Here is a 12,841-nt window from a genome sequence, read left to right on the forward strand (position 1 = left end):
ACACTACCATAACATAATACTCAGAGTGCCCTCAAATTTGGCAAAAAGGCATAAATCTGAAAATTCAAGAAGTGAAGAAAATGCCAAGCAGAATAAACACAAAGGAATACAGTCTAAGACAGATAATAATCAAACTCTTGAGAATGAAAGGTGAAGAATCTTGAAAGGAGAAAGAGAAGACACCATACTAGTAATAGATAAACAGTTAAAATGACAGTGGACTTCTCATTAGAAACGGTAGAGGTTAGAAGGAGGTAGGACATTTTCAATTTTTCAACTGCTGAAAGCAAGTAACTGTCAATCCAGGTTATGAGTTTAATCAGTAACAATGCAGCAAAAATTCTTCCCATGTTGCCACCCTTGTGCTGTAGTCTCAAGGTACACTGGAAGAAAATGCATTGCTGGATACAAATTGTGCTAAAGTTTTTCCTAGACATGAGCCAAAAACTATGTGATGGTAACATTCAATAATTTAAAGCTGAAAAACTGGAAGAGCAGCAGGAGATAAAATAGATGATCCAGCAAAAGCAATCCCCAGTATGCAGTGTATAGTCAAGCAAGTGCCTTCTGGTTGCAATGGTGACAGATGGGTCTTAATCTGAAGATGTACAGATGCTAAGACAGTGCATGAAGAATCAGAAGAAGAGGATGCTAAAATGGCAGTGGAGTGAATGGAAGGTAAACAGACAATCTCCCAGGACCAAATGGGAATTACAACTAAAATAAAGACAAATCATGGGAAAAAAGCAACAGAAAAGCAGCAGGAGAGGACCATATAACCAGGGACACCAGAAGGATCTGCAGGGGCGTGAGAGGGTGGTTTTAGCTGTGAGCAGTGCCCGCAGGAATAAAATACTAAGTTTGGTCCACAGTGCAGAGGGCCGGAAGACAGCACTGAAATGGCTACAGCCACTCACCTGGGGCTCCTGCAGATGTAGGGCAGACTGGACTGGAACTCTGTGGAAACACCCAGGATTTGGAGGGCACTCAGAGTATTTGCTGAGTTGCAGCCACAAAAACATGGTGGCCAGCTTGCTCCTTCCCAGAGCTGTGGGGAAAAGCAGCAGCCCCACTCTCAGAGATTCAGCCCCTTCCAGGTGAGGCAAAAAAATGCAAACTGAAGCTCATTACAGCCAGTAACTGTCTCACCCTCTTGAAACCCTTTTATGCAGAGCACCAGGGCTACACTCCAAGGCCCTGAGTAACTGAGACTACTAGCCTCCAGGAAAAAAGCTAGAGGATAACTGAACCTTTTCTGGGCTTGTAAATCTATCCAGGACAGTAGGACATGACAATGGTCTTTAACATGGGCCTACCCAGGCTCATCCAAACCCAGAAGAGGGAGCCACAAACAGCAGAACACCAACACCCACAGCGAAAATTTGGCAGGCTCCAAAATCCACTGAGATAGCCAAAATAGTGAAACAAAGAAATAAATCCCAAATGAAACAGCAAGAGAAATCTATAGAAGATGAGATAAATGAAATGCAGTTAGGCAAATTATCAGAGGTAGAGTTCAGAGCCATGATTTTGAGGAAGCTCAACAGCATGAGTAAGGAAATCAACACCATGAGTAAAGATATAGAAACATTGAAAACCAACCAAAGGAAATGAAGAATGACATAACAGAAATAAAGAACACATTGAAAGGGCTAACCAGTACAGTAGAGGAGGTTAAGGACCAGATGAGTGAATTAGAAAACAGGGTAGAAAAAAATCACCCAATCAGAAAGCCAAAAGAAAAAGACAATTAAAAAACAGGAAGATAGTTTAAGAGAACCGTGGGACAAGTGAAAATGTAATAACATTCACATCATAGGAGTCCCAGAAGAAGAAGAAAATGGGCAAGGGTTAGAGAATATATTTGAAGAAATAGTGACAAAAGACTTTCCTAACATGGTGAAGAAAGAAGACATTCAAGTTCAAGAAGCAAAGAGAGCCCCAAGCAGGAAGAACCCAAACAGGCCCACACCAAGACACATAGTAATTAAAATGCAAAAAATTAAAGACAAAGAGAGAATCTTAAAGGCAGCAAGAGATAAGTAATAGGTTACCTACCAAGGAACCCCCATTAGGCTATGGGTTGACTTCTCCACAGAAACACTACATGCCAGAAGGGAATGGCACAAAGTAATCAAGGTAACAAAAAATGAAAATCTGAATCCAAGACTACTCTATCCAGCAAGGCTATCATTCAAAATAGAAGATCAAATAAAGAGCTTCCCAGACAAAAAAGGCTAAAGGAATATATAACCAGCAAACCACCACTGCAAGATATGTTAAAAGGATTGCTGTAATTAGTAGAAGAAATAGGAAGAAAAATATAACCACAATAAACAAAAATGGCAATAAATAAGTACATATCAATTATTACCTTAAATGTAAATGGTTTGAATGCTCCGATAAAAAGACACAGAGTAGCTGACTAGATAAGAAAGCATGACTCACACATATGTTGTTTACAAGAGACCCACCTCACAACAAAAGACTCACATAGGTTGAAAGTGAAGGGATGGAAAAAAATCTTTCAAGCAAACAGAAAGGAAAAAAAGGCTGGGGTAGCAATACTCATATCTGATCAAATAGATTTCAAAATGAAGGCCATAACTAGAGACAAAGAAGGCCACTACATAATATTGAAAGCATATATCCAACAGGAAGATATAGCCTTGGCAAACATATATGCACCCAATATAGGTGCACCAAAATATATAAAAAATCTTCTGGAGGACTTCAAAGGAGAAATCAACAGCAATACAATCATAGCAGGGGACTTCAACACCCCGCTAACAGCACTGGATAGATCCTCTAGACAAAAAATTAACAAGGAAACACAGAATCTAAATGAAGTGCTAGATCAAATGAATTTCATAGATATGCAGAGAATTACACTGAAAACTACAGAATTCACATTCTTCTCAAGTGCACATGGAACATTCTCAAAGATAGACCACATGTTAGAGCACAAACTCAGTCTGTACAAGTTCAAAAAGATTGAAATCATATCAAGCATGTTCTCAGATCACAATGGCATGTAACTAGAAATCAATTGCAACAAGAACAAGCAAAGACATTTGAAAACATGGAGGCTAAATGCATGTTATTGAACAATGAATGGGTTACCATGGAGATCAAAGAAGAAATTTAAAATTTCCTGGAAAGCAATGAGAATGAACACACAACAACACAAAATCTATGGGATGCAGAGAAAGCAGTTCTGAGAGGGAAGTTCATAGCACTACAGGCCTACCTCAAGAAACAAGAAAAATTTCTAATTGACTATCAAATTTCACAATTTAAAGAACTAGAAAGAAAACAAAAAGAAAACCCCACAGCAAGTAGACAGAAGGAAATAGTAAAGATCAGAACAGAAATAAATGACATGGAGAAACAACAACAACAAAAAAAAACAATTTAAAGGATCAATGAAACAAAGAGCTTTTTCTTTGAAAAGATAAACAAGATTGATGGACCCTTAGCTAGACTCACTAAGAAACAATGAGAGTGAACCCAAATACACAAAATCAGAAATGAAAGAGGAGAAATAATAACTGACACCACAGAAATACAAAGGATTGTGAACAAATATTATGAACAATTATAAGGCAACAAATTTGACAATCTAAGTGAAATGGACAAATTTCTAGAAACACATAGTCTCCCAAAACTGAACCTGGAAGAGATAAAAAACTTTAACACACCATTAATAACAAAAGAAATTGAAGATGTAATCGAGACTCTCCCAGCAAACAAAAGCCCAGGCCCGGATGGCTTCACAGGGAAGTTTTACCAAACATTCGAAGAACTAATAACCCATTCTCTTCAAACTTTTTCAAAAAATTTAAGAAGAAGAAAGACTTCCAACCTTGTTTTATGAGGCCAGCATAATTCTAATTCCAAAACCATAAAAAAACACTACAAAGACAGGAAACTACAGGCCAATATCCCTGATGAACATGGATGCCAAAATCCTGAACAAAATACTAGCAAATAGAATCCAGCAATACATCAAAAAAATTATTCACCATGAACAAGTGGGATTCATCCCACGGATGTAAGGCTGGTACAATATTTGCAAATCAATAAATGTGATACACCACATAAACAAAATGAAAGCTAAAAATCATATGATCATATCAATAGATGCTGAAAAAGCATTCGACAATATCCAGCACCCATTTCTGATAAAACCACTCAGCAATCTGGTAATAGAGGGACCATATCTCTACATAATAAAGGCCATATGTGAAAGACCTACAGCCAACATCATACGCAATGAACAAAAACTAAAAGCATTTCCCTTAAGAACAAGAACAAGACAAGGATGCCCACTTTCACCACTCTTATTTAACATAGTACTGGAAGTCTTAGCCACAGCAATCAGACATGAAGAAAAAATAAAAGGGATCCAAATTGGAAAGGAGGAAGTGAAACTGTCATTATTCGCCGATGACATGATACTATACATAGAAAACCCCAAAGACTCCATCAAAAATCTACTAGACTTCATAAATAAATTTTACAAAGTAGTAGGATAAAAAATTAACGTCAAGAAATCAACGGCATTCTTTTTTATTTTTTTATCCTCACCTGAGGACATTTTTCCATTTTTTGTACAGATAGAGTAAGAGGGAGAGAGAGTAAGAGAGAGAGAGAGAGAGAGAGAGAGAGAGAGAGAAACATCGACGTGAAAGGGACACATTGAGTGGCTGCCACCCGCAGGACCAACCAGGGCCGGGGACAAACTGCAACCGAAGTACGTGCTCTTAGTGGGAACTGAACCCGGGTCTCTCTGGACCCACAGGCTGACGCTCTAACCGCTGAGCCAAACCGGCCAGGGCTCAATGGCATTCTTATACACCAATGATGAACTCACAGAAAGAGAAACTAAGAAAACAACCCCATTTATTATCGCAGCAAAAAAAAATTAAGATACTTAGGAATAAACTTAACTAAAGAAATAAAGGACCTATTCGCAGAAAACTACAGGTCATTGAAAAAAAAAAAAAAAAAGAAATAGAGGCCCCAGCACGCTGGCCCTGCGGAGCCGGCACCTGGCTCCCCTCCCTGGCCCCACGGGCGGGCGGGCTGCCCTGAGGAGGCAGGGAGGGGAGCGCTGGGCAGGCCCGGGGGCAGGCGATGATGCTGAACTTCTGCGCTGCCCGGAACTGCATGAGGAAGAGCACGCAGTCAGAGCTGGCCTTCTTCAGGTTCCCGCAGGATCCGGCCAGATGCAAGAAGTGGGTAGAAAACTGCAGAAGAGCAGACTTAGAAGACCAAACACCCAATCAACTAAATAAACATTATTGATTATGTGCTAAACACTTTGAGACCTCTATGATCTGTAGAACTATACATTTTGCAGAGGCATCAGAAAACTAAAGAATGATTGGGTTATTTTATTTCTCAAAATTATTTGAAGCAGATACTTGTGAAGTCATTGGGAGAGTCCTTACAGGACAGTTCTTGAGATAATGCAATACCAACAATATTTGATCTTACCAGTCATTTGAACAATCCACATAGTAGACACAGAAAACGAATTAAAGCATTGAGTGAAGATGAAATCAGGACACTGAAACAGAAAAAAAATTGATGAAACTTCTGAACAGGAACAAAAACATAAAGAAGTCAACAACAGCAATGCTCAGAATCCCAGTGCAGAAGAAGGAGGTGAAGAACAGGATGAAGACATTTTACCTTTAACCCTTGAAGAGAAGGAAAACAAAGAATACTTAAAATCTCTATTTGAAATTTTGATTCTTATGAGAAAACAAAACATACCTCTGGATGGACATGAACCTGACGAAATCCCAGAAGGTCTCTTTACTCCTGATAACTTTCAAGCACTGCTGGAGTGCCGGATAAATTCTGGTGAAGAGGTTCTGAGAAAGCACTTTGAGACAACAGCAGTCAACACATTGTTCAGTTCAAAAACACAACAGAAACAGATGCTTGAGATCTGTGAGAGCTGCATTCTGGGAAGAAACCCTCAGGGAAGTGAGAGACTCTCACTTCTTTTCGATTATCACTGATGACATAGCAGGGGAAGAGCACTTGCCTCTGTTGGTGAGGTTTGTTGACGAAGCTCATAACCTGAGAGAGGAATTCGTGGGCTTCTTGCCTTATGAAGCTGATGCTGAAATTTTGACCATGAACTTTCACACTACGATAACTGAGAAGTGGAGATTAAACATGGAGTATTGTTGTGGCCAGGCTTACATTGTGTCCAGTAGCTTTTCTTCCAAAATGAAAGTTGTTGCTTCTAGACTTTTAGAGAAGTATCCGCAAGCTGTCTACACACTCTGTTCTTCCTGGGCCTTAAATATGTGGTTGGCAAAATCGGTGCCTGTTATGGAACCCTTGAGGAAGTTTATTCTTTTTTCCATCGATCACCACAACTGCTTTTAGAACTTGACAATGTAATTTCTGTCCTCTTTCAGAACAATGAAGGAAGGGGTAAAGAATTAAAGGAAATTTGTTATTCTCAGTGGACAGGCAGACATGATGCTTTTGAAATTTTAGTGGACCTCCTACAAGCACTTGTTTTTTGTTTAGATGGTATAAATAATAACACAAATATTAGGTGAAATAACTGTATAGTGGGCCGAGCATTTGTACTCTGTAGTGCAGTAACTGATTTTGATTTCATTGTTACCATTGTCGTTCTTAAAAATGTTCTATCTTTTACAAGAGCCTTTGGGAAAAATCTCCAGGGGCAAACTTCTGATGTCTCCTTTGCAGCCAGTAGCTTGACTGCAGTGCTGCATTCACTAAATGAAGTGATGGAAAATATTGAGGTTTATCATGAATTTTGGTTTGAGGAAGCCACCAATTTGGCAACCAAACTTGATATTCAGATGAAGCTCCCTGGGAAATTACTCAGAGCTCAGCAGGGGAACTTGGAATCTCAGCTGACCTCTGAGAGTTATTATAAAGAAGTTCTAAGTGTTCCAACAGTGGAACATATCATTCAGGAACTGAAAGATATATTTTCAGAACATCACCTCAAAGCTCTTAAATGTTTATCTCTGGTACCCTCTGTCATGGGACAGCTCAAATTTTTAATACGTCAGAGGAGCACCATGCTGACATGTACAGAAGTGACCTACTCAATCCTGACACACTCTCAGCTGAGCTGCACTGTTGGAGAATCAAGTGGAAACACAGAGGGAAAGATATAGAGCTTCCATCCACCATTTATGAAGCCCTCCACCTGCCAGACATCAAGTTCTTTCCTAATGTTTATGCATTGCTAAAGGTCCTCTGCATTCTTCCTGTGATGAAGATTGAGAATGAACGCTATGAAAATGGGCGAAAATGTCTCAAAGCGTACCTGAGGAACACTTTGACAGACCAAAGGTCAAGTAACTTAGCTTTGCTTAACATAAATTTTGATATAAAACACGACTTGGATTTAATGGTGGACACATATATCAAGCTGTATACAACTAAGTCAGAGCTTCCTACAGATAATTCCGAAACCATCGAAAATACCTGAGAGACTTTAAAAATAGGTTTTCTCTAATATTTGATATCGAAAGAAATCTAAGAAATTTGAAAACAGAAAAGCTATAAGGTGTGTAGGCCACTTAATCACTGAATATCTTGTGTACATTAGCCATTGATAATCTGCCTGTTTAAATAGTCTCTGAACTCTCATGCGTTGGAGAACTAACTTCTTCCAGAAGACAGCATTGGAAGTGCCATGTTGCACTTCTGTGTGATCTCTGCTGATGGCACTTTGGAATTGTTTTAGTTAAGTCATTTTTGACATAACATTTATTATCACTGTGGATCCAGTTGTCAGGTATTGGGTTATCAGTTCTTTGAAGAAATAAATTTTGAGGAGGTGTGGAAGGAAGGAATACATTTTATAAAATCTTACAATGAAGCTCACAACTAACCTTTGAATAGCAAGTGTTTTAAGTATGCTGTTAAATATCTGTAACGTACAGTTAAGGGAATTACCTAACAGTCAAAGAAACGTGAGCTTGCCAAACAAGGATTTCATTGTAGATTTTCTCTTTATCCAGTGATCTTAAAGAAACAAGTTACAGCCCTGGCCGGTTTGGCTCAGCGGTTAGAGCGTCGGCCTGCGGTCTGGAGAGACCCGGGTTCGGTTCCCGCTAAGGGCACGTGCTTCGGTTGCAGTTTGTCCCCGGCCCTGGTTGGTCATGCAGGTGGCAGCCACTCGATGTGTTCCTTTCACATCGATGTTTCTCTCTCTCTCTGTTGCTCTCTCTCCCTCCCACTCTACCTGAACAAAAAATGGAAAAATGTCCTCAGGTGAGGATAAAAAAAAAAAAAAGAAACAACAGTTAAAGATTGAATGGAAGAACTTGCCATTGTTGTTCCACATCTGGATGTTGCTGTTTACATGCCTTTGTTGAGCCGATATCTTCATAAGCTTTTTGCAGGTATATGTCGAACACTTCTGTTTCATGGTCAAGACAGGTTCAGAGGCCATGGATACTGCCGACTGATTTATTCTGTCTTTTTCCATGACTGTATCTATTGCCTCATCTTGAATTATAAGCAAAACCTGGAAAACCTACAAAAATGTATTTTGTAGTTATCTAGGAATAATACAGAAAATATTGCTGTTATTTTTGGTGAAGAAAGTCAATTTTGTATAGTTTATTTCAATGTAAATAAAATGTGTTTTATTTTTTTAAAAAAGAAAAGAAAAAAGAAATAGAGGAAGATATAAAATAGTGGAATCACATACCTTGTTCATGGATTGGAAGAATTAACATCATTAAAATGTCCATACTACCCAAAGCAATTTATAGATTTAATGCAATCCCCATCAAAATACCAATGACATACTTCACAGAACAAGAACAAATACTTCAAAAGTTCATATGGAGCCAAAAAAGACTCCCAATAGCCACAGCAATCTTGAAAAAGAACAAAGTTGGAGGGATCACATTACCAGATTTCAGGTTATACAACAAAGCCACTGTAATCAAAACGGCCTTGTACTGGCACAAGAACAGGCACATAGATCAATGGAATAGAGCAGAGAACCCAGAAATGGACCCAAAACATTATGCTCAATTAATATTTGACAAAGGAGGCAAGAGCATACAATGGAGTAAAGACAGCCTCTTTAATAAATGGTGTTGGGAAAAATGGACAGCTACATGCAAAAAAATGAAACTAGACCATCAACTTACACCATACATAAGAATAAACTCAAAATGGATATAAGAGTTAAACGTGACTCATGAATCGATAAAAATCCTAGAAGAAAATGTAGGCAACAAAATCTCGGACATCATACACAGCAGAATTTTCACTGATACATCACCTAAGGCAACAGAAACAAAGGAGAAAATGAACACATGGGACTACATTAAACTCAAAAGCTTCTGCACAGCAAACTCAAAAGAAACAACCACCAAAATGGAAAGGCAACCCACTCTATGTGAGAGCATAATTGCAAATGATACATCAGATAGGGGATTAATTTCCCAAATATATAGAGTGCTCATTAAGCTCAACAAAAGGAAGACAAAGGACCCAATTGAAAAATGGGAAGAGAAACTAAATAGACACCTCTCCAAACAGGACGTACAAATGGCTAAGAGACATATGAAGAAATGCTCAACTTCACTAATCATCAGAGAGATGCAAATTAAAACAAGTATGAGGTATCACCTCACACCTGTCATAATGGCCTCCATCAACAAATCATCAAACAATAAGTGTTGGCGAGGGTGTGGAGAAAAGGGGACTTTAGTACACTGCTGGTGGGAATGCAGACTGGTGCAGCCACTATGGAAAACAATATGGTGTTACCTCAAAAAATTAAAAATTGAATTGCCATTTGACCCAGTGATCCCACTTCTAGGAATATACCCTAAGAAGCCTGAACCACCAATCGAAAAGAATATATGTACCCCCATGTTCATAGAAGCACTATTTACAATAACTGAGAGCTGGAAACAGCCCAAATGTTCATCAGTAGATGAGTGGATAAAAAAGCAGTGGTTTGTATACACAATGGAGTACTATGCAGCTGTAAGAAAGAAAGAGCTCTTATCCTTTGAGACGACATGGAGGGACTTGGAAAGTATTATCTTAGGTGAAACAAGCCAAACAGAGAAAGACAAGTTTCATATGATCTCACTTATTTGTGGAATTATAATGAACATAACAGTCTGAGGAATGGGGTAGTCCCAGAGACGTGGAAGTGGGGTACAGACTGACAATCCCCAGAAGAGGAGGGGGGGAGAGATAAACCACAGAACTTATATGAATGTATGCATAACCAATGGACATGGACAACAAAGCTGGGGACAGTGCAGGGAGGGGGGAATGAGGGTGTCAATGGGGGATAAATGAGAAACATCTGTAACAAAAATAAATAAATAAATAAATAAATAAATAAATAAATAAATAAATAAAATAATTAAAAAAAAAAAGAATCAGAAGAAGGATCAGGGCTAGTTTAAGGTATCCATGACCAAGAAGACCCTGGATGCTCACTGCAGAGATGAGCTGGTTTCCCAGGATGGGTACTAGCCTTTCATGGTAGAATTTGTCAGGGGATGGGGATGTATTATTTTCTGGATTCTGTAGAAAATATATACTTTTTGTGTCATACAAATTAATTACATGCACTCAAAAGTCAAAACTTTCTCCAACTTAGGTCCATAGGATTCCCAAACTCCCACATTAGCTCAAAAAGAGGTGTTCAAACAATTGGAATTATCAGATTCCATTTTCAGAATATTTTGTCACATTTGGTGGGTAGTAGTGTCCTCACAATCCCAGCATATTTTTAAGGAAAAACACTTCACATGATGAGAGCTGCTGAAAAGCAACCTTGCCATCCTCTTTATGTTCTACCAAAATGGAATTTGCAACCCTTTAAAATAGTGGTTCTGTGATAATAATGTCTATTTTTCAAATCAAAGGTATTTTTGTTTTGGTTAATCCTTACTTGAGAATATTTTTCCATTTATTATTATTTTTTTAGATAGAGTGGAAGGAAGGGAGGGAGGGAGGGAGAAAGAGAGAGAGAGAGAGAGAGAGAGAGAGAGAGAGAGAGACATCGATGTTAGAGAGACGCATCTATTGGTTGCCTCCTGCATGACTCCAACTGGGACTGGGGATCAAACCGAAAACCCAGGTACATACCCTTGATTGGGAATCAAACCTGAGACCCTTTGGTCCTTGGGCCAATGCTCTAATCACAAAGCCAAATTGGCCAGGGCTCAAGGTACATTTTAAGAAGTATTACATATCTAAGACTTTATAATCTTCAAATGGTTTCCACGTGATTGTTACCAATATTTAATGAAGTAATCTTACAGAAATTGTCCTTGCTTTCATATTCTAACACAACTCACCGAGAAAAGTGGATGGCAATCCTCAGCCACTGTTATTTACTTTTGTTAATGACCTACTTGTTGATGACCACATCCTACTTCTTTTACGTACCACTAAAATGCTTCCAGATCTTTTATATAGCACTATGATTTCAGGAGCAAGATAGTGGGAGAAGAAACTTTCAAAAAGATCTCTACTTGGACTGGAATTGGAATTATGTCTTTATATTTTTATTTACAGAATTTAAAAAAATCAGACAATGTTGCTCTTTAACAAGACTGTAATAAAAATAGCCTCTAAGAATTCCATATTTTTTTTTATAGAAAGTAAGAATGAGATTATTTTAAGTTAAATCAGTTCTAGGCCTAATGTAAACTGCAGTTGCCAATAGGCACAACTCAACCAAAACACGCTTGTATGTACTGGGCATTACCATGATGTTCAGTTTTTGATTTAATATGTTCTATGACCTTAGAGGAGGTAATAGCAAAGATAATTTTAAGTGGATGTTTTTCTTTTTTAAAAATACAAACATTATAAACATTTTATAAGTGAAATACAGTATGTTTTCATTGACCTTCAAATGCTGCTTTGTTTCACAAACTTACTTGCATGTATTGAGGACACACAGATGGCTGATAGACAAATGAATAGATGCTCAGTGTCACCAATCATAAGAGAAATGCAAATTAGAAGCACAATGAGGTATCACTTCACATCTGTCAGAATGACTATCATCAATAAATTAGTAAGTAACAAGTGTTGGTGAGGATGTGGAGAAAGGGGAACCCTCATGCACTGTTGGTGGGAATGAAAACAGGTGCAGCTCCTATGGAAAACAGTATGGAGGCTCCTCAAAAAATTAAAAATGAAACTGCCTTATGACCCAGCACTTCCATTTCTGGGAATATATCCAAAGAAACCCAAAGCACTAATTCAAAAGCATATATGCACCCCTATGTTCATTGCAGCATTATTTACAATAGCCAAGATCTGGAAGCAGCCCAAGTACTCATCAGTAAACGAGTGAATAAAAAGTAGTGGTACATTTACACAATGAGATATTACTCAGCCATAAAAAATACGACAGCATGGATGAACCTAGAAGGTATTGTGCTAAGTGAAATTAGTCATTCAGAGAAAGACAAATACCATATGATTTCAATTATATGTGGAATCTAAAGAAGAAAATAAACAAAATAAAAATAGGCTCATAGCTACAGACTGATGGTTGCCAGAAAGGAGGGAAGTTGGGGGACAGGGTAAAAAAGGTGAAGGGATTGAGAAGTACAAATGGATAGTTAAAAAATAATCATGGGGTGAAAAGTATAGTATAGCAATATAGTCAGTAACATTGTAATAATGTTGTAATTGCTTGAAATATTGGGGGGACTACTTAGTAAAGAATATGATTGTCTACCACTATGCTTTACACCTGAAACTGATGCAAAATGATGAATGTGAACTGTAACTGGATAATAATAATAAAGAATCACCA

The 12,841-nt window shown here is 38.2% G+C and overlaps 1 pseudogene; it reads left to right on the forward strand.

The window, feature by feature from the left end:
* Positions 1 to 5,142: 5,142 nt before the first annotated feature.
* LOC118641267 lies at positions 5,143 to 7,510 on the forward strand (annotated as a pseudogene).
* The last annotated feature ends 5,331 nt before the right edge of the window (positions 7,511 to 12,841 follow it).

The sequence above is a fragment of the Molossus molossus genome, unplaced genomic scaffold, assembly GCF_014108415.1.
Source record: "Molossus molossus isolate mMolMol1 unplaced genomic scaffold, mMolMol1.p scaffold_m16_p_27, whole genome shotgun sequence".
Taxonomy (NCBI): domain Eukaryota; kingdom Metazoa; phylum Chordata; class Mammalia; order Chiroptera; family Molossidae; genus Molossus; species Molossus molossus.